Raw genomic sequence first — 23,281 nt, forward strand, 5'->3', positions numbered from 1 at the left:
TCGCCTGGTCAATACTAACAATCTATTGATTAACCACAATCATCGAAGTACCTAGCAATTAAGAGTTGAAACTGCATAATGTTTTTGTTAAAGCTAACGTAAACAACATAAAAATTCATATTCGAAGAATGTATAAAATCTTGTGAAGCTGCTAAGGAAGCCTTTTGGCTCAGGAAATTCTTGACTGATCTGGAATTTGTTCCAAACATGTCAAAGCCCATCACACTTTATTGTGATAATAGTGGTGCTGTGGCTAATTCCCGAGAGCCTAGGAGTCATAAGCACGACAAGAATATAGAGCAGAAGTATCATCTCATCAGAGAGATTATGCTTCAGAGCAGAGTTGTTGATCCATTTACAAAGGCCCTCACGGCTACGGTGTTTGAGGGTCACCTGCAGAGTATGGGTCTACGGGACGGGCCACGTTTGGACTAGGGAAAGTGGGAGATATTGTATTGGGAGCGTGTTATGCCCTAGTTTATTATTTGTGTACTTTGTATTTTGATTATATTGTACACCCCACTAGCTATAGGTCAAGTAGGAAATTGTTGGGGTTGGTGCCCACAATCTCATAGGGTTCTATAGTTTGTAAACACTGTTGAACAAAATCATTATGTATTTAATAAAATATATGATATTTCATTCATTGTCTATAAAATATATAATATTTTAGTTGCATAACCACAAACCAATAAACTAACATCCAAGGTTATCTTTGTAACTTAAACATGTATGTAGAGACATATGAATGGATCATGTTTAAGTGATAATATAAATGGTCTGTAGTAGATGGATAAGGTTGGGTATTGTCACATCTCGCTCCATATTACCCTCTTAACCTGGATGGAGTGGTGACTGCAGCAGTTACTAACCCTTTTGCTGGCACTTACTACTTATCTAACCTATTAAATTTCACTCAAACCCTGAATGCGTACATATCATCAATACACTGAACAATTAACTCAGAACTTAACACATTTACATTACAGGGTTTCGCAGTCTTATTCATACATGAATATTACAATTTAGTGAGCCCCGACTAGAATACTAGTCACTAGACAGACACATGTGTACTAACTAATATAGATCTTCAATTAAGCTTCCTTCAACCTGAATCTTTAAGTGGCAGAGCAGCAGCAGCGAACTCTTTTGGGAACTGACCGCTACCTGAAAGGAAAACATTTGGAAACATAAGCTAGAAGCCCAGTGAGTGACTAACATTTAAGCATAACGTTCATACATAAATTTCATATTAAAACTTAAAGCTTTAACTGAAATATAAACTTGGCAACTATTATTCATGTCATCATCAACATCACATAGCTTTTTCTTATCTAGCTAGATCATGCCTTTGTCTATTTGTCTAGAGTGTCCCTTTTGCTCACTCCTTATTGTTCTTTACCGCATTACTACTTAACTGGAAAGGAACTTTTTTTGTTCACTTCCTACAATCATAATTTGCATCCTTAGTTAAGAGAGAACCTTTACTCAATCCCTCAACATCAATCCATAGCTAAAGTGGAGTGATCTCGATACTACCAATAACAACTTTTCATTTATTCATATAATTCTAGTTTAAGTACCATCATACCTTGGATACTACTGCTCAGATACCTTCTCCGTGTACTTCAGTATCGAGCTATTCAAATTCTAGGACAAAGCTTCAGTACCTTCTCCGTGTACTTCAGTACTAAGCTACTTATACTTACTTGCATATTCTTATCTCTTAATGACTTAGTTGCCCAAACGCATCCCATACTAACGCATCCTTATAGTGATTGTAAAGCATAACACAAATATAACATTAATGTGTGACGTGTTGCTTGGTAACTATTTGTGAATAGTTGTCATAAATAGCTTTCAGTAAAGATGCATTGCTAGACATTCATAAGCATTAACAATTTACATAAAACATTTAAAGCATTTAGAGTCACTCACAGTCTTTAGTAATCCTCTTCATGTATGCTTACTGTGCGTTGAACACCTAGCCAAATCCTTAGGCCTTAACTTGACTATGCAGCAACATTAATACCATGCGTACATGCCTTGCGTCCATGCATTGTGTTAGGTGTTTAAGTCTCCTATGTGTCCAAGCCTTTAGCTCACGCCTACTGCCCATTGCATGGCCTATCGCATAGCAACCTTTGCGCCCATCGCTCAGCTCATGCACCCATCTTGTGGCACACTGACGCATGCCTCATGCGTTCGTCCGATTGCGCCTATCATTCGGCTTATGCGCCCGTCTGGTAGCATATCGACACATGCCCCATGCGTTCGTCTGATTGTGCCCATCATTCCAACACAACCTTACGCTTATGGCTTCAATATGCATTGCATGGTCTAATGCTTCTTAGCACATCCTTGTGCCAATTCAACCTCCAACGCATGCACTCATCATCCTTGTCAAGCCCTTAAAGCTACTTGCTTGTTCAACCCAAGCAGCTGCCTGTTTGCTCAAGATTCCATAGTTAATTTTCAATATTAATAACTAATTTTCTAGGCCTTTTCTCAAGAAATTTCCTTCTACAAACATTCTCTAAATTGTCTTACAAGCCTAACTTAAAATTTTAGCTCAGAATTCTCGTGGTTGTGTCGGAATCCTCAAATTATCAAGACTGGCCCAACTTACTCGAGAATTCGACCTCCAGCCGGATTCTTCATACTCCAGCTCAATTCTGCTAGAATCTCCCTCTGGCATATCAACCTCAGCAACTAGACATACTCAGGGTTTGAATGGCTCTGAAATTATTTCATTTGCCCGAGCGAATTTCTCCAAACTCCTGCTTGAAGTCGGGCTTCTCTTTTTAAACTAACAGCTGCATGCTCTCCTTTTAACATCAAGCTACAACCTCATCCTTAGAGGATAATGTCAAACCTGAGTATGATAGTTGGCTTAGTTGATCAATCTTCAAGATGATCTTTCCCTCTTGGCTATCAACGCAAGGGTCAGTTCCCAAGCCAACACTTATAACCACATGGCTGCATACCTCCTTCTCAACGCATCGCCCAATCTAGCTAATGCATAGCTCACTTAGAGGCTTTTGCGTCCCTCCTTTGGTCGCATACTTCTAAGCCAACGAATGTCCTAGCCCACGCATAATTTTCTTATCATATCAACCATGCATTAAGCCTTCCTCGTTTCAAAACATAACTTTAGCATGCATCACATACTCCATCGTCTAGCTCATCGTCTAGTACTACTACCGCATAGCACCAACGCATAGGCCGCATAGCACCAACGCATAGTGTTGCCACATAGCGCTATCACCAATGCATAGTACCAACAATCTCTCAACGTGTTCATCGCATCCATCGCGGCATACCATCGCATAGCACTGCCGCGTCCAACACCGTATGCCTCCCTCGCCGCATGCCATCCATCAACGCATGCCTTGCACCGCGTCATCGCATGCCCTCACCTCACTGCATGCCCTCGCATCACCACAAGCTACCAATGCATTTCCTTCGGTCGCATGCCTTCGGCTGCTTACCATCGCATCATAGCTTCCACTCATGTGTTCACCCTTGGTACCAACGCATAGCTTATCCTTGCCTTCAACACTTAGCCTCTACAAGCCTTGGTTGCTACACACGCAACCTCATACGTCCACACTTCTCCATCAACACATGCCTACACTTTGCTTCCATACTTTAGCCAAATTTCCACTTGTTATATTATCTAAAACTCACACATCTAAGTATTTATAACACTTAGAATTTTCTTCCTCCATCTTCCTACTTTCTTTATCTTCTTTCATAATTTTACTTAACACGTTTGTTACTTACTTTTGTAGGAAAAATAGAGTACGGGGTTGACAGGTATCTTATCCTGGTGACCTTACGAGTATGACCCGCTTTGTAGGTGTTATAATCGTTGTAAAGTGCTACAAATGATCTAGTCCTTATCATTCATGTATAAACATGCGAGCAGGGATATTCTATATAAAGGATTTTGTATAAGACCGGACCACGAAATATTTAGTCTCATTATATAACGCCGATCATAATAGAGACTTACCTTTCACCAAGATGACCATAGGTAACATGACCTCAATCCTTATTGAGTTGTGAACTTTTACCTATGAGGGCGTCCTTGGGTGAGACTGGCCATATTGCTGACTCAATAAGCCTACCATTTTGGGGATTCGTCTAATTGGGGAGCTGGGAACACAACTACACAAGATTGAATTCACTCCTTCCCCGAGGCAAGGGTAAGTAGATAAATTGCTCCATTAAGGGCTGATTCTGGGACCTGAACAATGTGACGCCATACCTTCTCATGGCCCAATTGGGGTTTAGTCATAGTTGGACTATGATCTATTATTCATTAGAGAGATCAGTGGTACTTAAAGAGATAGATGTAACTACGGGGGAAAAACTGTAATTTGGCCCAATTGTACTTACGAGCAATTTGTGAAGCGTCATCGTACTGTTGATTAGTTATATCCAATGGACAGAAAAATATATCTATAGTTCGAAGAGTGCAGCTGTCGGTCTTTAGTGGAGTGCTCGACAATTAACGAATGGTGAATAATGTAATTAAAGAATTTAATTAATTATTCATATACCGTTGGAGCTTCAAGCTACAGGTTCATGAGATCCCCTTGGTAGCTCCATACGATTTCATTGAGAATCAGTTTTTGGATTAATTTGAAGTGTTCAAATTAATAGAGGTATTTAATTACATATGATATAATTAAGTTGTTTGAATTATATGTGATATCATTGTCATAATGTATTTGATACATTATAGCTTAATGGCAAGGAAATAAATATTTGAATGAGATTCAAATATATTTTCTATGAATTTGGTTCATAGTTGTTAAATTTAATATGAATAAGAATTATATTAAACGTCATATAGGAGAGAAAAGAAATTGTAGCTTATATTGTATGTCATACAATATTAAAACTATAGGTTATATGTTATATTTGATATAACATATAATTTAATATATATATAATATGATAAGTTAGTTATCATATTTATATTTATATTTATATTATTATTTTGATAATATGGAAGGGAGTTACAACTCTCTTCCTTTTCTTTCCTCTCCACCCACATAAGTGGGTGGTGGTTATTTTTGGCAAGAAGAATAAAAGAAAAATGTTTTCTTCTTCTTCTTCATTGTTGATCAATCTATTTTAATAGTGTGAGATACAACATAAGTGTTCTATTTTTTTGAGTTTTTTGAGAAAATTCTCAATCACCCTCTTTTATATTAAGTTTTCTCTAAAAAATAAAAAATAGTAAGAGTCCACCACTCCTGGTTTCTCAACCTGAGAATACCAAGGTAACGTTCGTGGTAGTGTTCAGTTTTGTTCGAGGTTAATCTTGAAGAAGGTCTTCAAGGAGTTCATGATTTGTTTGAGGGAAAACGTGAAGAAAAGGTCTTCCAAGGTGAGGTTTCTTGGGACTCTTTCTAAAGCATGTTGTAAGTTATAATTAAATGCATATCTTGTTACTTGTTTACTGTACAATTTTTTATTCACTGAAAATGGAATTTGGTCGACCCGCTTCCGCGCAAGGTTCTCCTATCAGAGCTCCTTCACTCTCCTCCCCACCCTCATAAGCCAAAGGTCACTAGAAATTTGTATAGCCTGTCAGTTTCCCATCCTCCGTCAATATCCTTTCTCAAACAAAGATCCTCCCCACAAGATGCTCCTCCAGGCATAGGATGAGTTATGTCCTAAACCTACATTAAAAAAATTTGCAATTTTAAAATATTTACCTCAAAGCACATTAGTAAGTGAGATTGTTGGGGAGCCTAATGAGTCACTAGCTTTGTTTATCCAACATAGTCTAATTGAAGATATGCAAGTCGTGAAAGTCAAGACTAGCATCCTTCTTCCTAATACACATTTAGAACTAACTACACTAATGAATTTTGGCATTATCACTAGTTGACCCCTACTAGAAGGAAACTTGTATAGATTTGGCAAATCTCCTCGCATAGGCCTTTAAGTAGCTATAAGCAACTTATCGTATAAACAAAGATTGCTTGAGACTGTTGGGGTTTATGCCCTAAATCTCGTGGGTCCTGGTGTTTGTAACTATAATGTATAAACAATTTATTTATCAAATAAAATCATAGGCATTTTATTTGAAAAAATAGTAGCATTAACCCACAAAACCAATAAACTAAGATCCAAGGTTATCTTTTATATCTTAAAAATGTATATGGAGACATATAGGTGGATCATGTTTAAGAGATAACCTAAACGATCTGTGGTAGATGGATAAGATTGGGTGCCTTATCCTGATGAAATTACGAACACGACCCACTTTGTAGTTGTTACAATTGTTGTAAAGTGCTAGAAATCATCTGATCCTGATCATTCATGTGGAGACATGTGAGCGGGGTGTTCTATATAAAGAGTTTATATAAGACCGGACCACAAAATGAATAGTCTCACTATATAACACCATTAATAGAAGAGACTTACAATTCACCAAGATGACTATGGGTGACTTGACCTAAATCTTGAGTGAGTTGTGCACTTCTACCTATGAAGGCGATCCTTTGATTTTCATGGGTGAGAGCGGCCAGTTCACGGACTCAATCAGCCTACCATTTTGAAGATTTGTCTGATTGGGGAGTTAGGAATGCAGTTACACCAGAAGAAATTCACTTATTCTCAATAGTTAGGAAAGTAGAGAAATTACTCCCTTAAGGGTTAATTCTGGGGCTTGAACAATGTTGTGCCACACCCTCTCCTGATCCGAAAGGGGTTTGGTCATAGTTGGACTATGACTTATTTTTCATTAGAGGGATCATTGGAACTTAAGTAGTTAGATGTAACTATAGGGGCAAAACGGTCATTTTAGCCAAGCTGTACTTACGAGCAATTTGTAAAGGATCATTGTACTGTTGATTGGTTATATCTAATAGACAATAAAATATATCTGTAGTGCGAAGAGTGTAGCTGTCGATCTTTAGTGGAGTGACCGACAGTTAATGGAGTTTAAGTAATCATCCAAGTTCCATTGGAGCTTCAATCTAAGGTCGATAAGGTCCCCTCGGTAGGTCAAATGGGATTATTGAGAATCAAATTAATTTTGGGTTAATTTGAATTGTTCAAATTAATTGAAGGAATAAATTATATATGATATAATTAATATAAATTAATTATATGTGATATGATTAATATAATTTATTGATGCATTATAACATAAAAGTTATTTTTAGAGTAAATAAATATTTGAATATGATTCAAATAATAATTATATGAATTTTATTCATATAAAAACTATAGGTTAAATTTAATATGAATTTCATTTATATCAAATACTATAGATTGAATGAGAGTTTCACAAACTATAGGATTGAATACTCTCTCCTCTTCCCCATTTTAACACAGAGCCAATACTCTTATAGATTCTCATCGTAAAAGAAAACACAGAGGTTCCACTGTGGTGGTATTGTAACGCAGATTTTGATAGGTATCATTGATGATGTTCTATGCTCGAAATGATGCGATACTACCGCTAGATATGCGTTAATGATAGGTGTTCACGTAGTATGCCATGCGTTGTCACAAGTTTCCTTACGATAGAATCAAGTGTAATTCCACAGCAAGTTTCTTGGTGTGATCCGAGGTCGAACACGGGGACTGATTTAGGTTATTGTGGTATGTTCATGATACATGCGACCAGGTTTTCAATCTTTAAAAATGTGTTTGTGCAGGTATATAAATTGCGATAAAATAAAGTAAAGCAGTAAAGATGCGATAATAAAATGAAATACAATAAACCTAAGCTAGATGATACAAGATACAGGCTTCATGTTACAAGATGCTAGGGTCAAGGCTGGCTGTGAAAGTTGTGCAAAGATGTGGAATGCAGCGGCAAGCCTTATGAACAGAATAGAAAGACAAAGACAAAGAATATAACAACGCAAGTTCGCAATTGCATTGAAGCTACAAATGTTGTTCCGCTCTTCTCTTGGCGTACACCTTTCGGTGATCGGTCGCGCTCCCACATGTCTATGGTGAAACAGAGACTAACGTAATGAACGCAAGGTTGCTTCCATGTCTAGAAGTACTACTCGCTTTAGTTAATGCATTCTTCTGACCTTCTCTCGATAGGTCGGAATGACATCTTCAATTCTGCTCTCACAGGTGAAGATGCCGTTTAGCATGCCTTAGCTAAACGCATTTTATATCTTTAACACATATTAAGTACTTGGTTAATTCATATTGCTTATCAGGGAATTAAGAAGACATCATGAAGAAAGTGATTGACGAAGGAATGGAAATAGACAAAAAATGTTAAATGAAAGCTATCGAAACATTTAATATCTCTATTAAGCGTTTGATACATGGTGTGCGAATGAAAAGAGAATGAGAAAGTTAAATACAACAATGAAAGAGATAGAACAAATACAAACAAGGGTCAATGTCTTGGCACTAATTCGATGGAGATCTGCTTGCCGGATAGGATGGATTTTATGGTAGGAAGAGCTTCCCTCTCAAGTTTTCTCCACCAGTAGCAGGGATCTTTGCACAGAGCTTTCAATCGAGTGTTTGGCAGATTAGTTCTGAGACTCACCTCTCGGCCTTCTCTCGTCTTCTTCCCGGATTTATTCACTTAAGCACTCAGCTCAGCCTTTTCTCTCAACAGTTTTGCAGCATTTACCCTGTATCCCATAGCATTAGTTTTCTCTAAAATCTATAGGGGGATATTATTCCTTCTGTTATGCAATCAGGCCATCAATTCTGCACAACCGTTAGTTGTACACATGTCTCAATCCTCCGCTTTTGCGTTGCTCAACTGCATCTTTCGATCATGGATTTGCATGCGGTATTGTTTTTATTACCATATGCGGTTGCACATAGCTCTGGATCGACTGTTGCATAGTGCCGTCATTGCGGTAATCGTCTCTTCATTGTTGACTGACGGGCACAATGTGACAGAGATGCGTTCATCGGTTTTTTGTGAGCCTTGAGCGCAAGTAGTGACTTGGTCTCCTGCAAAACAAAGTAAAATTTGGCTTGTCTTCCATCTTTATGGTGTTAGTGGGTGTAATTGCAAACATTTATAATTATTGTAATACTAGGCTAATTTTCATACAATCGGCACATATTTACTAAATTCTGGCCGCAATATCTAGATAAGGTGGCATAAATAACTTGTATTTCTACAAGTTATCACACCCCCAAATTTAGATATATGCTTGTCCTCAAGCATATCTTCTACTAAGGCAATCATGCTCAATTCCTATCCTCTATTTTTGCGACGATTGGTTACTCCGAATGCTGCATTTAGGCACATTACTTGACATCACAATTTCCTTCTATCCTTGCTAATTCTTAGCAAGCCCTACTTTATTCTTCTATATGAAAAAATTCTTCTCAAAGATGCTTTTCTAGTTTTCAAAATAGAATGTTTAACTCTTCTTTGTCAAAACAACTCGATGTATCTACATGCGGTGAGGAAAAAAAATTGCGTCATTTCTTTATTTAGAGACTGTTGGTCATGGTTACAATTTGTTCTGGCTTATCCCCACGGGTGTCATGCGGACATCCAACTACGGTTGTATGCCAATTTCAACTTCAACTCATGAGGATCAGAGGAGTTGCCTCTTGCATTTAATTATTTTTTTTCTCTTTTTTTTTCATATTGCGTTGTTCTTGGAAACCCACCTTCGTTTTGGCTTGCTCCTACGGTGTCATGCGAACATCCAACTACGAGCAGGCTCCTTTCACAACTAAAATCTTACCAGGTTGGGAATATTTTTAAGGTTTTCTCTTGCGCTGACATTGGAGTTTTGCATAATTTTTTTTTTTTTTTTTTGTTAAATGAAAATGGACACATTTTCTTAACTACAGCATAATCTTGATCTCATCTGCTCAGACCTTCCCCAGCCCCAAATTTAAAGATGAGCAAGTTCCTCATTGTGTTGTTTGGAGAGACTAGACAAAATCTTAGAAGAAAAATTCAAAAAGAAGGTTTGACCAGAACTTTGAAAGATAAAAGGTAAAGTACTGCTAAACTAAGAATTAACTAAGTGTTAGTCAAAATTTACTAAGTATGGGAAATGTTTCTAAGTATAAACATGTAATACATCATAGCAACGCAATGAAGATTGTAAAAATAAGAGATTTAGAACATTACAAAAATTGACAAAGGAAGATAAAGAAAAAGGCACAGGCAAAAAGTGGAGTGAATATATACTCTGATTGTATTGACTATTAACAAGGTATACAAATAAATTACAAATGAACGCAATCAAAATTTTCTATTGTCTGTATAAGAGTCAAATAATTTGATTACTTTACAAATAATAAATGAATTGAATACAAATAAAGAATGGCCGCATAAAAAAAATCGTATTGGAAGAAAGTGTAAATATTAAGGTTGAGGAGCAGGAAGATCAAGCAGACTTTGAGGTGGTGCAGGAGGCACTCATTTGAAATTAAGTGCTGCCGAAGATGTAGGGGCACCATTGGGCCATGAAGATATGCGGTGAGAAAGTTGAAGTACTCTTGATTACACTCTGCAATCATTCTCTGGTGCATATGGACTTTATAGATGTTGCACTCATGTTGATCAGTGCCTCTCTTGATGTGGCGGCACTGCATTGAATATCATCAATGTACTCAATTACTACCTCAAATCGCTTGTGGAAGAAGTGTTATTGTTGAGAGAAGAGTTGTTGTTGTTAGGAGAAGAGGGATCTCATTTCTGCTAACTCAACAGCCATGGAGGTGATGGAGGGTTATGCCTGCGATGTCTCGCCAGCATCGTTTTGGGGTTGGGCAGAGTTGCCTTCACCCAAACCATGTGGGTCATCAACTTGCGGCGGTGGAATGGTGGGTTACGGTGATGATGCTAATGGTGAAGGTGGGGCTGTTGGGTAAACAGGAGAGTTGGGGACAAAAAGAAGGTTGCGCTGGCGGGCTCGGAGGGCTTGAAGGCCAGATGACTAAGGGAAGAGGGTCCATAGGTTCGGGATTTTGCGTTGGTGACTCCTGGACCTTCTCTTTTCCCTTATCCTCTCTTCGTTTTCTTTTTGATCTGGGTTCCAGTGGCGCATTCAAATCGATCGTAGGCCTCTTTGCTGGCAGCTCGAGGTAGTGTGGAAAATCTTTGAGGAGCATCCTCAAGATTTTTATGTTGATGAGGCTGTGGACTTCTGGCATGGGTTCCTCATCAATGCCTACACCCATAGACAAGCATGGACTTGAAACGATCCACGGGAAGAAGTACTGCCCTCGAACATGCCCCACTAATGCTCTGATCTACCTCGCTATCAACTGCCCTACGTCGATAAGAATGTCGCGGGATATACAGTACGCGGCCATGACCCAATCCCTTGATACAGTTCTGTTATGTGTCATTGGGATTAGCTGCTTCTTGACAAAATAAACCCAGAGCCTTCCCTCTAGCACGAAGGACTTGGACTCCAGGGTGCAGATGCCTTTGAGCGAGACCGACCCCTTCGTGCCCGGTTGCGTTAGTATCTTCAACGCGTCCTCCATTTGCTCTTCTGTGGGATCATCAATAATCTTGTTCCCTGTCGCATCAGGGTTTTCCTTCATTTGATAAATTTCGTTGATGTCCCTTGAATTGAAGGATACTGTCTCCCCTTAAAGGTCACCGCATCCCTATTTTCATGTAAGCGCCCACGGTAAAAGCTTTGCACTACCTAAGGCACTATGATGGATGAGCACTGGCAGAATGTATCCCACCCATGCTCCACAATTACGCTCATGATGAGGTCAGGTAGTGGATTCAGCGCAGGATAGAAGCCCATCTCAATCAACATATCATCGCTCTCCTTTTTCTTTGATGATCACTTCTTGGCCACTGCGGGTTCACTGCTTTCTGCTATAGCCTTGCCTTTGTCAACGCAAGGCAGACTGCTTGTCATTCTCTCTTTTCCCGCTCTCTCTGTTGCTTTTCTTTCTTGCGCACAGCGAGCTCTTTGCCCTTGCTCTTATATAAGTGCTTCTTATTGGCTTCACGCTTCTTCCTCTACTCCTCCAACAATAATTTGTCCTCGACTTCCTTCTTCCTCTCTCTTCTTCTTCTTCTTCTTTTTCTTCTCTCGCAAACTCTTCTTCGAATTGCCCAGAGGCTAGCAACAGACGTTGTTCCTCCTCGCGCTTCCAGATCCCTTCAAGTCTGGCAAGCTCATTGTTGCATCGTATTTCTTCAAACTCCAATCTTCTTCTTCTATCCCCCTCTACGATGATGAGCTTTCCCCTCTCCATCTTTTCTTGTTTCTCCTCCTCTTCTTTTCTTTTTCTCTCTCTCTCTCTTTCAATGCCAAAATTACTCTTTGAGGATCAATTGTGGACCCTTGCGATGCATTCTCCCTGCGACGTCGCATTAAGGGGGTTCCCTCTGCTTCTTCTCCTTCTTCAGTCACAACTATTTGCATTAGTATGGGTTGTGCCGATTCCATTAACTGTGTTGTTTCCCCTAGCCTCCCTTATGGAGGTTAATTCTTCATCAGGGCTCGCAGACTTCTGTTTCACTTCCTCTTCTTTTCTCAAGCGCCTCTCTTAACGTTGGCGCAATCTTCTCTCCTCTTTCTCCTTCTTCTTCCTCTTCTTCTTGGCCTCTTCATCCTCATCATCATCCTTTTGCATTTTGTTCTTTCTTGCCTTGCGATGATGTGAAGACTCCGCCTCTCCAGTCTTCTTTCCCTTGCTCTTCTTCTTCTTCTTTTTCTTCTCAACCCCTTCTGGTTGTGCATCCCCTGCAACCTCCTCCAACACAATGGCAGGGGTCTCTAATGCAACCTCGCCTTCCTTAATCTTCTCCATCACAATCTCTTCTTCTTCTCTTTCCTTTCTCGCAATCACTTCTTCTTCTCTTCATGGAGGTTCGTCATAGGCTTCTACGATGATAGTTGCCTCCTGAGTTTCTGGGACCAGGACATCATTCCCCGTTTCTTCTTCTTCAACCTCAACTTCTTCCACCACCACTACTCCATCCTTCACTTCTTCATCCGCCACTACTGTCGCCTCCTCCTCCATAGGTAGTGGTTAGTTTACAACCCCTACCTCAGACAGTCCACCTCCTTGCTCCAAGGTACTTAGGATGTTGCCAAACACCTCCGTATAATCGCATCTCTTCCTTTCGCTTTCAGTGGAGACGGCAGGTGTTGGCATAGGCATGCTCTCGGTGCTTCCTCCTCTCTTGAACACAGGAGGCCTAACGGTCAAGGGATTTCTCCAGGATCTTCCGGCGAGTCTGGGGATGGTGTGGGCTTGGGCGGCAAGCCTGCAACTGGCAGCCAGGAATGCTGCCTCTTGCATGGCTACTTGATCAGGGGTGGAAGGTGAAGCGGATTGATTTGGGGTTTGGTTAGCCATGGGTACGAGCTTGGAAAGGTCTGGTAAAAACTCGAGCTGCTGGGGAGAAAGAAAGGTTTGGGATGCAAGACGCTTAGGGTTTCTGGTTTGCCAAAGTGAGGTAAATGGTTTCCAATGAAGGAGAAATCGTATTTATAGGTTGGGTCGTGGTGGGGTCCAAAGCGATTTTTGCGGCGACTAGCCTCGAGCAGCTCAACAGGCGCATCGTTCCACCTTCTTCATTTATGGAATTTCAGAAAAAGTGTCCTTTCGTCTACCAAGTCATAATTGCTTGGGGATACGAATTGATTGAACTTCTTCCAAAATTGCCAAACGAATTTTTTATTTCATATTTTATTTGAATGGACGCATGAAAAAGAATAACGCATTGTGCTCACCAATGCAACTGTATCTTTGCAGAGGACGAACAACAGCGCATATATCCTCGTAACGCACCCCTTAACCAACGCATTTCTGGAGGATACCTCAACATAGTGCATTTGGCTAAGGACGGGCAAAGGACATATGAAAGCGCAACACACCCCTCAACTTAATACAGTTGAGTTAGGGGAATGCAAAGCATTCCTGATTGGTTTGATATGCGTCCATTGCCACCTTGCATATTTGTTGTTATTTTCCTTTATTACTCAATCATTTACCAATTAAAGCATAACACGTTGATTACAAAAAAAAAAAGTCAGAATTAAAGACGAGACAGAATTAAATGCAGAGAAGTGAATGTGGAAATAAATTCATAAAGTCAAAATTGAATTAAATGAAGAATTGAAGACAAAATTCAAAATTTAAAGAGACAGAAATTCAATAAAGCATTAAACATAGTATTGAGATATGAACTGAAAATTGTTGTCCTGGGTGATCGCAATCCACATCTCCGCAGGGGGTCAGGCTTGGCTACTCAATGTCTTAAGGACATTGCTCCTTCCCTGTAAATCCTGGGGCTTCTGAATTGCTGGGCAATGTTCCCGGTGTTCGACTTCTTAACTCAAAGGCCAGCTGGCCCACTTGGATCTCCAGATTCCTTATAGAGGATGCTTGTGCTTGCATCACTGCATCATTTTTATCCATATACTGCTTCAGCAGCGTCTCTAACAAGCCTCCCGAGGTGTTAGACGATGATGGTTGTTGGTTATGCGGTCTTGCTTGCCATTGGTTGTGGTGAAAAGGGGGATTTCCTCTACTGCCCCCTTGATGGTTCACTGGCCCCCCTAGGTTGGGATTGCCTACCCAACTGAAGTTAGAATGGCTTCTCCAACCCGAATTATAGGTGTTGCTGAAGGGGTTGTTCTGGATAGAACACACTTGCTGAAGGTTCAATGGACACACATCAGCTCCGTGAGCCCCTCCACAATTGACACAACTGATTGCGGCCACTTGGGCCGATGCAGCAGGTTGCGGTGATTGTGGAGCAATGGCTCCTTGGTTGATTGCCATTGACTGAAGGATCGAGGTCACCGTGGCCATCTGCGCGGCCAACGTGGTCATTATCTCCATAAGGACAATGGTTGTTTCAGTTTTCCTTCTATCGGCGCCTCAGACTCCATAACCATCGTTGATCCAATCATCCATATTCTGCGAGATGCTGTCGGGGATGACTTTGGCCTCCGTGTTTGTCTTATCTGTAAAACCTCCTACCGCGGAGGCATCAACAACAGCCCGCGTTGCTCTGTTCAGGCCATTGTAAAATGTTTCCATCAAGACGTAATTGGGAATCCCGATATGTGGGCAGTTTTTCACCAGTCTTCTGAATCACACCCAGGCAATGCTCAGGGTCTCACTCTTCTTCTGTTCAAAGTTCAACACATCCTTTCGTCCCCTTGCGTTGACGGTAGGTGGGAAGAACTTCTTCATGAATCACTCCACCAATTGCTCTCATGAACTGATCTCATTTGGCTCCAGTGAGTAAGCCCACCTTTTAGCCTCGTCTCTCAAGGTGTAAGGGAACAGATACAATCTTATATTTTCTGGGGTCACACCAGGTAAGGAAAAATTGCCACATATCTCGACAAATATGGTCAGATGGCCATGTGGGTCTTCACCTTGTAGACCCCCGAACTACTCGGCATTTTGAATCATTTGCAACATGACCGGCTTAATCTCAAAACACGCGTTCTCCTCCACAATCAGCCTCGAGATTCCAGGCGAAAAATCATACAAATTGGGTGCCACATAATTACACATCGGGATGCTGCGATCAACCGCCAGAAAGACAGGATCCTGAGCCGGTCAAACAGCCCCTTGGTTCATACCCGGTACCGCATTATCGTTATTGTCCACCATGCTGGCTGCCTTTTTTTGCCTAATTCAATTCTGGCGTACCCTTGCATGAAAAGTTCGATCGATCTCAAGGATAGTTACGAATTTTGGTTCAGCACCAGGACTCATAAACCATCAGGCTGCTCTCCACGTTGAACAGCCAATACAATGAGATCTGTCCTGCAAAATATAAAAAACACACTCAAACAATAAACCGTTAACCAAGTCCCCGGCAACGGTGCCATAAACTTGTAACGTAGATTTTGATAGGTATGATTGATGATGTTCTATGCTCGAAATGATGCGATACTACAGCTAGATATGCGTTAATGATGGGTGTTCACGTAGTATGCCATGCGTTGTCACAAGTTTCCTTACGATAGAACCAAGTGTAATTTGACCACAAGTTTCTCGGTGTGATCCGAGGTCGAACACGGGGACTGATTTAGGTTATTGTGGTATGTTCATGATACATGCGATCAGGTTTTCAATCTTTAAAAATGTGTTCGTACAGGTATATAAATTGCGATAAAATAAAGTAAAGCAGTAAAGATGCGATAATAAAATGAAATACAATAAACCTAAGCTAAATGATACATGATACAGGCTTCATGTTACAAGAAGTTGGGGTCAAGGCTGGTTGTGAAAGTTGTGCAAAGACGTGGAATGCGGCGGCAAGTCCTATGAACAGAACAGAAAGACAAAGACAAAGAATATAACAACGCAAGTTCTCAATTGTGTTGAAGCTACAAATGTTGTTCTGCTCTCCTCTTGGCGTACACCTTTCAGTGATCGGCCACACTCCCACATGTCTATGGTGAAACAGAGACTAACGTAATGAGCGCAAGGTTGCTTCCATGTCTAGAAGTACAACTCGCTTTAGTTAACGCATTCTTCTGACCTTCTCTCGATAGGTCAGAATGGCATCTTCACTTCTGCTCTCATAGGTAAAGATGTCGTCTAGCATGCCTTACCTAAACGCATTTTATATCTTTAACACAAATTAAGTACTTGGTTAATTCATATTGCTTATCAGGGAATTAAGAAGACATCATGATGAAAGTGATTGACAGAGGAACGGAAATAGACAGAAAATGGTAAATGAAAGCTATCGAAACATTTAATATCTCTATTAAGCATTTGATACATGGTGTGTGAATGAAAAGAGAATGAAAAAGTGAAATACAACGATGAAAGAGATAGAACATATACAAACAAGTGCCAATGTCTTGGCACTATTTCGATAGAGATCTGCTTGCCGGATAGGATGGATTTTATGGTCAGAAGAGCTTCCCTCTCAGGCTTGCTCCATTGGTAGTAGGGATCTTTGCACAGAGCTTTCAATCGGATGTTTGGCAGATTAGTTCTGAGATTCACCTTTCGGCCTTATCTCATCTTCTTCCCGGATTTCTTCACTTAAGCACTCAGCTCAGCCTTTTCTCTCAACAGTTTTGCAGCATTTACCCCGTATCCAGTAGCATTAGTTTTCTCTGAAATCTATGGGGTATTTATAGGTGCAGGTCTTTGACTCCAGCCTTGTGGTCCCCACTGATGGTTATGGTAATTCCGAAGATTGAGGGATATTATTCCTTCTGTTATGCAATCAGATAGTCAATTCTGCACAATCGTTAGTTGTACACGTGTCTAAATCCTCTGCTTTTTCATTGCTCAGCTGCATCTTTCGATCATGGATTCGCATGCAGTGTTGTTTTTATTACCGTATGCGGTTGCACACAGCTCTAGATGCACTGTCGCATTGTGCCGTCATTGCGGTTATCGTCTCTTCATTGTTGACTGACGGGCGCAATGTGACAGAGATACGTTGATCAATTTCTCGTGAGCCTTGAGCGCAAATGGTTACTTGGTCTTCGGCAAAAAACAGTAAAATTCGGCTTGTCTTCCATCTTTATGGTGATAGTGGGTGTAATTAAAAACATTTTTAATTTTTGGCTAATTTTCATATAATCGGCGCATACTCTAAATTCTTGCCGCAATATCTAGATAAGATGGCATAAATAACTTGTATTTCTACAAGTTATCAGGTATCCAACCATTTGGCCATTTGGGTTATCGAAGTGTTTGTGAGTTGCAGAACTTTGAAGATGATTTTTCGTCAAGAACTTTTGTGTCTTCAAAGGTATGTAATCACCAAACCCTAATTCTTCTCTACTCTTGTTGAAGCATGCTATAATTTTTCTAGAATGCATAATTTTTTCTTTTCTTTATTTTTCATATTTTGTGAAAATAAAATTTGGGACCCAATCTCACTTCGCATTGGTTTCCACAAACCTTCATTTGGTATCAGAGCAGTGTTTTAAGTCCTAGGTTTCATTTTTTCTGGAATTTGAAAAAACAGAGTTATGGTGGATTCATTTTTTTTTCTACATTTATGTGATGGATGTGAGCTTTTTCACATATTGGATGTTTCATTATTAGACTTTCTATTTACTATTTTTTTTTCTTTTTTACATATTTGGTTTGTAAGGACACATTGTTTTAGGTGTAATTTTACAATAGAGTCTATGAGTTTAATCGTCTGGGTCGTTCGTTGTTATTCCGATGTAGATCTGGAAGTGACCGAGTAAAATTCAGAGCCAAAATGGAGAAATTCAATGCAAAAGTTCACTATACAGAAGTTGTTTTGTACAGCAGCATTGCAACGCTATGCCCTATCGTCATGACGCTCCAACGTGACGCGACAAAAAATGTTTTGTAGTGCCACAATGCTCCCAGACGCACTGGAGCACGAGTTTGGCCGATTTACAGCGATTAATGTAGACGGTCCGGTTCGCGAGCGGTTCAATGTCCTGTTCTGGTCCAGGCGGTTCTACTGTTGATTTTTCTTTATTATTATTGTAATAATTTAGATTTTTAATTAATTAAACTTATATAAATGTTATATTAATATAATTAATTGTTAGAAAGTCAATCTCGATCCAATAATGTGTTTTGTTTATTTTTTTTAATTATGTATTGGATGTATGATTTAATATTGCTATATATGTCATAATGTATGTCATATAGAGAAAATCTCACCATAGATTGTGCATCATTCATGCATCATAAATATTATAACTGTTATTAATTTAAATTTTATAGCATGCTCATGCATTATATAATATAAGAGTTATAATATATATTTGCATGCATAAATAAAATTGTCATGCATCATTTATATTATAATGGTTATAATATATAGTTTGGATGTATGGATAAATGTTGTATTATTTTCATTACTCTGGTATATAAGTGTTATGTATGTTAAGTAATGAAAATGAGATTGCATCAAGCATGACACTACTTTAGGTAATTTATAATTGTTATTTTGTTTCCAAAGTAAGTCATTTAGATGCAATCTTAGGTTTTAATTTATTTCATTTATTCTTTATAATAGTTATAAATAAATGAAATTATAAATTAAAATCTATAATAAAGAATTTTAAATAATTTAAAACATGATTCACTTTAGACCTATGATCACATTATTTCGAATAAGATTAGAAATATGTTTAATATTTTAATCTATTTAATAGGATTAAATTGGTTAATATTAGAAGATTAAATTTCTAACAAATGTATCTATAAGAGATCTTTGTCTAAGGTCGGTTCTGTCTAGGCTGGAGCATTTAAGATGATGGAAATGAAATACTCCTACCTGTGAATTGACCTATAGATAGATTTGTTACAAGCATGCAATGATTTATTAAAGTTTTTTAAAGCGTTTAATGAACAATAATCAATATTTTTTAAACTATCCAAAGTAAATGTTATATTGCACAAAGTAAATAATCACTTTGTAAAAATAATTAGTCGTATTTTTCTAAGTTAATTAACCCAGTTAAAACTCTCAGTGGGAGAACAATGAGGTATATGATACTTCATTTTTCTTATCATGTTTCTCCCTAAAAGTCACACCATTAGACCTATACTCGACCTCGAGGCACCTTTGCTTGTGTCCCCTTACGGGTGGTGTTTGTATAGGTCAATATCAAGTTTAATGAATAGACTGTTTATAGTAAGTGAGAGCAGGACGTGTGTCAACACATCCCACTGTTGGGTTTTATGTCCTAAAACTCGCAGTTTGTTATAAGATAATAATATTCTATAATCAATAAACTTGTTATTGATTTTATAAATTACATACATAAAAGTATAAATCCAATAAACAAAGATCCATGCCTATTATATGAATACTTGAACTTTATGTAGAGACATAAAAATGGATCAAGTTTGAGTAAATAGAAAAAATGATCTATAGTACATGATTAAGGTTGGGTACCTTATTCTGGTAACAGTATTGGATGCAGTCTACCCTGTAGTTATTACAAATAGTCGTAAAATGCTACAAACGAAGTGATCCTAATTCGTATATGTTATGACATGAAGAGTGGGGGCGTCCTATGCAATGAATTTGCATAAGATGGGACCAAGAAATAAGTCACTCTTACTTTATAACGTCGTTTACTATATAAGACTGACTATTTCACTTAGATGACCTAAGTAACTCAATCTTAATCTTGGGTTAACTATGAACTCCTATTTATTCGGGATTATCCTTAGATTTGCATAGGTGAGGGTGGGCTCAATAGCGTCGGCTCAATAAGCCTCCCATTTCAGGGGTAAGACCGAATAGATAGCGAGCGACATAGGGTGTAAGACAAAATTCACACCTACCCGATTTAGGGATAGGAGAAAGGTTGTTCTCTCAAGTACTAAATCCAAGTCTTGAACAAGGGGCCCCACTCTCTCATTGGGCTGAGAGAGATTTGGTTTAGTGACTGGATCACAAACCAGTTGTTCATTAGGAGATCAGTAGGAACTTAAGGAACAAGACGTAATCTTGGGGGTAAAACAGATATTTGACCCAGCCGTTATTACAAACAACCTGTGAAAGGTCGACTTACTAATTATGGTTAAATCATGTGGACATAATATATCTACAATGAGGGGAATTCAATTATGGGCTTTAGCGGAGTGGCCCATTAGTTAACGAATGGGGGTTAATTCGGTGTAATGAGTTTAGGCAATTAATCTCAGATTGTTGGAGCCCATGATTTGTAGGTATGCGAGGTCCCCCTACTAGCTCTAAATGGATTAGCTTTAGAGTAGCGTGATCAGTTAATTTGAAATGTTCAAATTAGAATTAAAGGAATTAGTAATTATATGAGATATAATTACACGTTTAATTTTAAGAATTAAACGAAATTGGAATATTAATATTTAAATATGATTGTTCAAGACCCAGAATTAGCCTTTAAGGGAGCAATTTATTTACTTACCCCTTCTTCGGGGAAGGATTGAATTCCATCTTATGTATCTGTGTTTCTGAAGGAACTCTTATTAAAGAGAACCATTAAATGGAAGGAGGATCTTTCCAAGCCCATTGCGAAAAACGCATTCACAAACATACAAGAACAGTTATGCATTATAGAGAAAATTACAACATGCTTTCTTAATAAAACAAAGGGAATCGAGAGACATACCTTTGAAGAACTCTTCTTCACGTATTCCCTCGATCTACACTAGTCAAGCATCCCAGCAAAGTCTAAACGATCACGAATGCAATGAACAACCAATGTAATCACAAACTGTCTAATTCTTGAATGCAACCCTCGACACTACCACTCGGTTACCTTGGTATTCTCGAAGTGAGAATTCAGGAGGTATGGGCTCTTTGTGAATTTGGTAGAGGGAAGGAGGATGTATACGATCGAGTTACATGATCGAGTAAGTGGGAGAAATAGAAAGTCTATTACATAGACAAAGAGTCCTCGATCATTTAGTAAACGAAGGAGTCGTGTAGCTAACTTGCTCATCGTTCACTCTCTCAAAAGGCTATCGTATAGCTCTTTCTTTTCACTCGATCGATTGATATGCAAAAATAATTATTTAAAAAATGAAAAATCTTTTCATTTTTATTCTTTAGTTATTAAAACTGAAATGAATCTCCCACTTACACAGTTAATGGAGAAAAGAAAATAACCAACTAAAACAATTATCTCATAATTGTTTTTATTATAAATAAATATAATAACCAATTTATCATATAATATTTACAACCTATAGTTTTAATTTCACATCATATGTAATATATAAACCATAGTTCTTTTTTCCTTTATTTAATATAAATCATATTTATATTAATTCCTCCAATCAATGTACATCAAATCAATTATATTACATATAATTGAATCAATTTAATTTTGTCATATATTATCAAATTCCCTCTGGTTAATTTGAACACTTCAAACTAACCCAAAAACTGATTCTCAACTTGAATCCATTGAGCTATCAAGGGGAGCTTATGGACCTATAGCTTGAAGCTTCAACGGTACATGAATAACTAACTAAACTCTTTAATCACAATATCCACCATCTGTTAACTTCCAGACACTCCACTAAAGATCGACAACTGCACTCTTCGCACTACAGATATATTTCTGTGTCCATTGGATATAACCAATCAACAATATGATAACCCTTTACAGATTGCTCGTAAGTACAGTTGGGTCAATTTACCGTTTTTCCCCTGTAGTTACATCTAACTCCTTAAGTACCACTAATTTCTCTAATGAACAATACATCATAGTCCTACTATGAGTGAACATTTCTCGGGCTATGAAAAAGTGTGTGGCGCAACATTGTTCAAGCCCCGGAATCAGTCCTTAAGGGAGCAATCTATCACTTACTCCTGCTTCGTAAAAGAAGTGAATTTTGTCTTGTGTAGCTAAGATCACGAGCCCTCAATCAGTAATATCCCCAATGTGGTAGGTTTGAGTCAGCAATCTAGTCACTCACACCCATGCAAATCAAATGACCACCCTTATAGGCAGGAGTTCCCAACTCAATCAGGATTAAGGTCATGTTACCTATGGTCATCCTAGTGAAATGAAAGTCTCTGACATGAATGGTGTTATGTAACGGGACTAAACATTTCGTGGTCCAATCTTATACAAACTTCTTTGTATAAGATACCCTCGCTCACATGTCTCTACATGAATGATCAGGATCAAACCATCTGTAGCACTTTACAACACTTGTAACATCTACAAAGTGGGCTGTATTCGTAGTGTCACCAAGATAAGGTTTCCCTTCTGTATCCATATACTATAGACCATTTAGGTTATCACTTCTTAAGGCATTATCTACTTGTATGTCTCCACATACATGCTTAAGTTACAATGATAACCAGGGATCTTAGTTTATTGGTTTGTGGTTAATGCAAATAAAATATATCATATTTCATAGACAATAGTAAAGAAAACATCTCATATTATTACATCACAAATGTTTGTTCATACATGTGTTTACAAACTACAGGACCGTACGAGATTCAGGGCATCAACCCCAACAATTCCCAACTCCCTAATCAGATGCATCCAGAAAATGGTAAGCTTGTTGAGTCGGCGATCTAACCACTCTCACCCAAACAAATCAAAGGACCGCCCTCTCATAGGCAAGAATTCACAACTCACTCAGGATTGAGGTCATGTTACCTATGGTCATCCTGGTGAAATGAAAGTCTCTATTATGAATAGTGTTATATAATGGGACTAAACATTTCGTGGTTCGATCTTATACAAACTTTTTTGTATAGAATATCCCCGCTCGCATGTCTAATACATGAATGATCAGGTCTGATCATTTGTAGCACTTTACAAAAATTGTAACACCCACAAAGCGGGTCATACTCATA

This window comes from Benincasa hispida, chromosome 5, assembly GCF_027475165.1.
Source record: "Benincasa hispida cultivar pf3 chromosome 5, pf3_genome.v1.1, whole genome shotgun sequence".
NCBI classification, from domain to species: domain Eukaryota; kingdom Viridiplantae; phylum Streptophyta; class Magnoliopsida; order Cucurbitales; family Cucurbitaceae; genus Benincasa; species Benincasa hispida.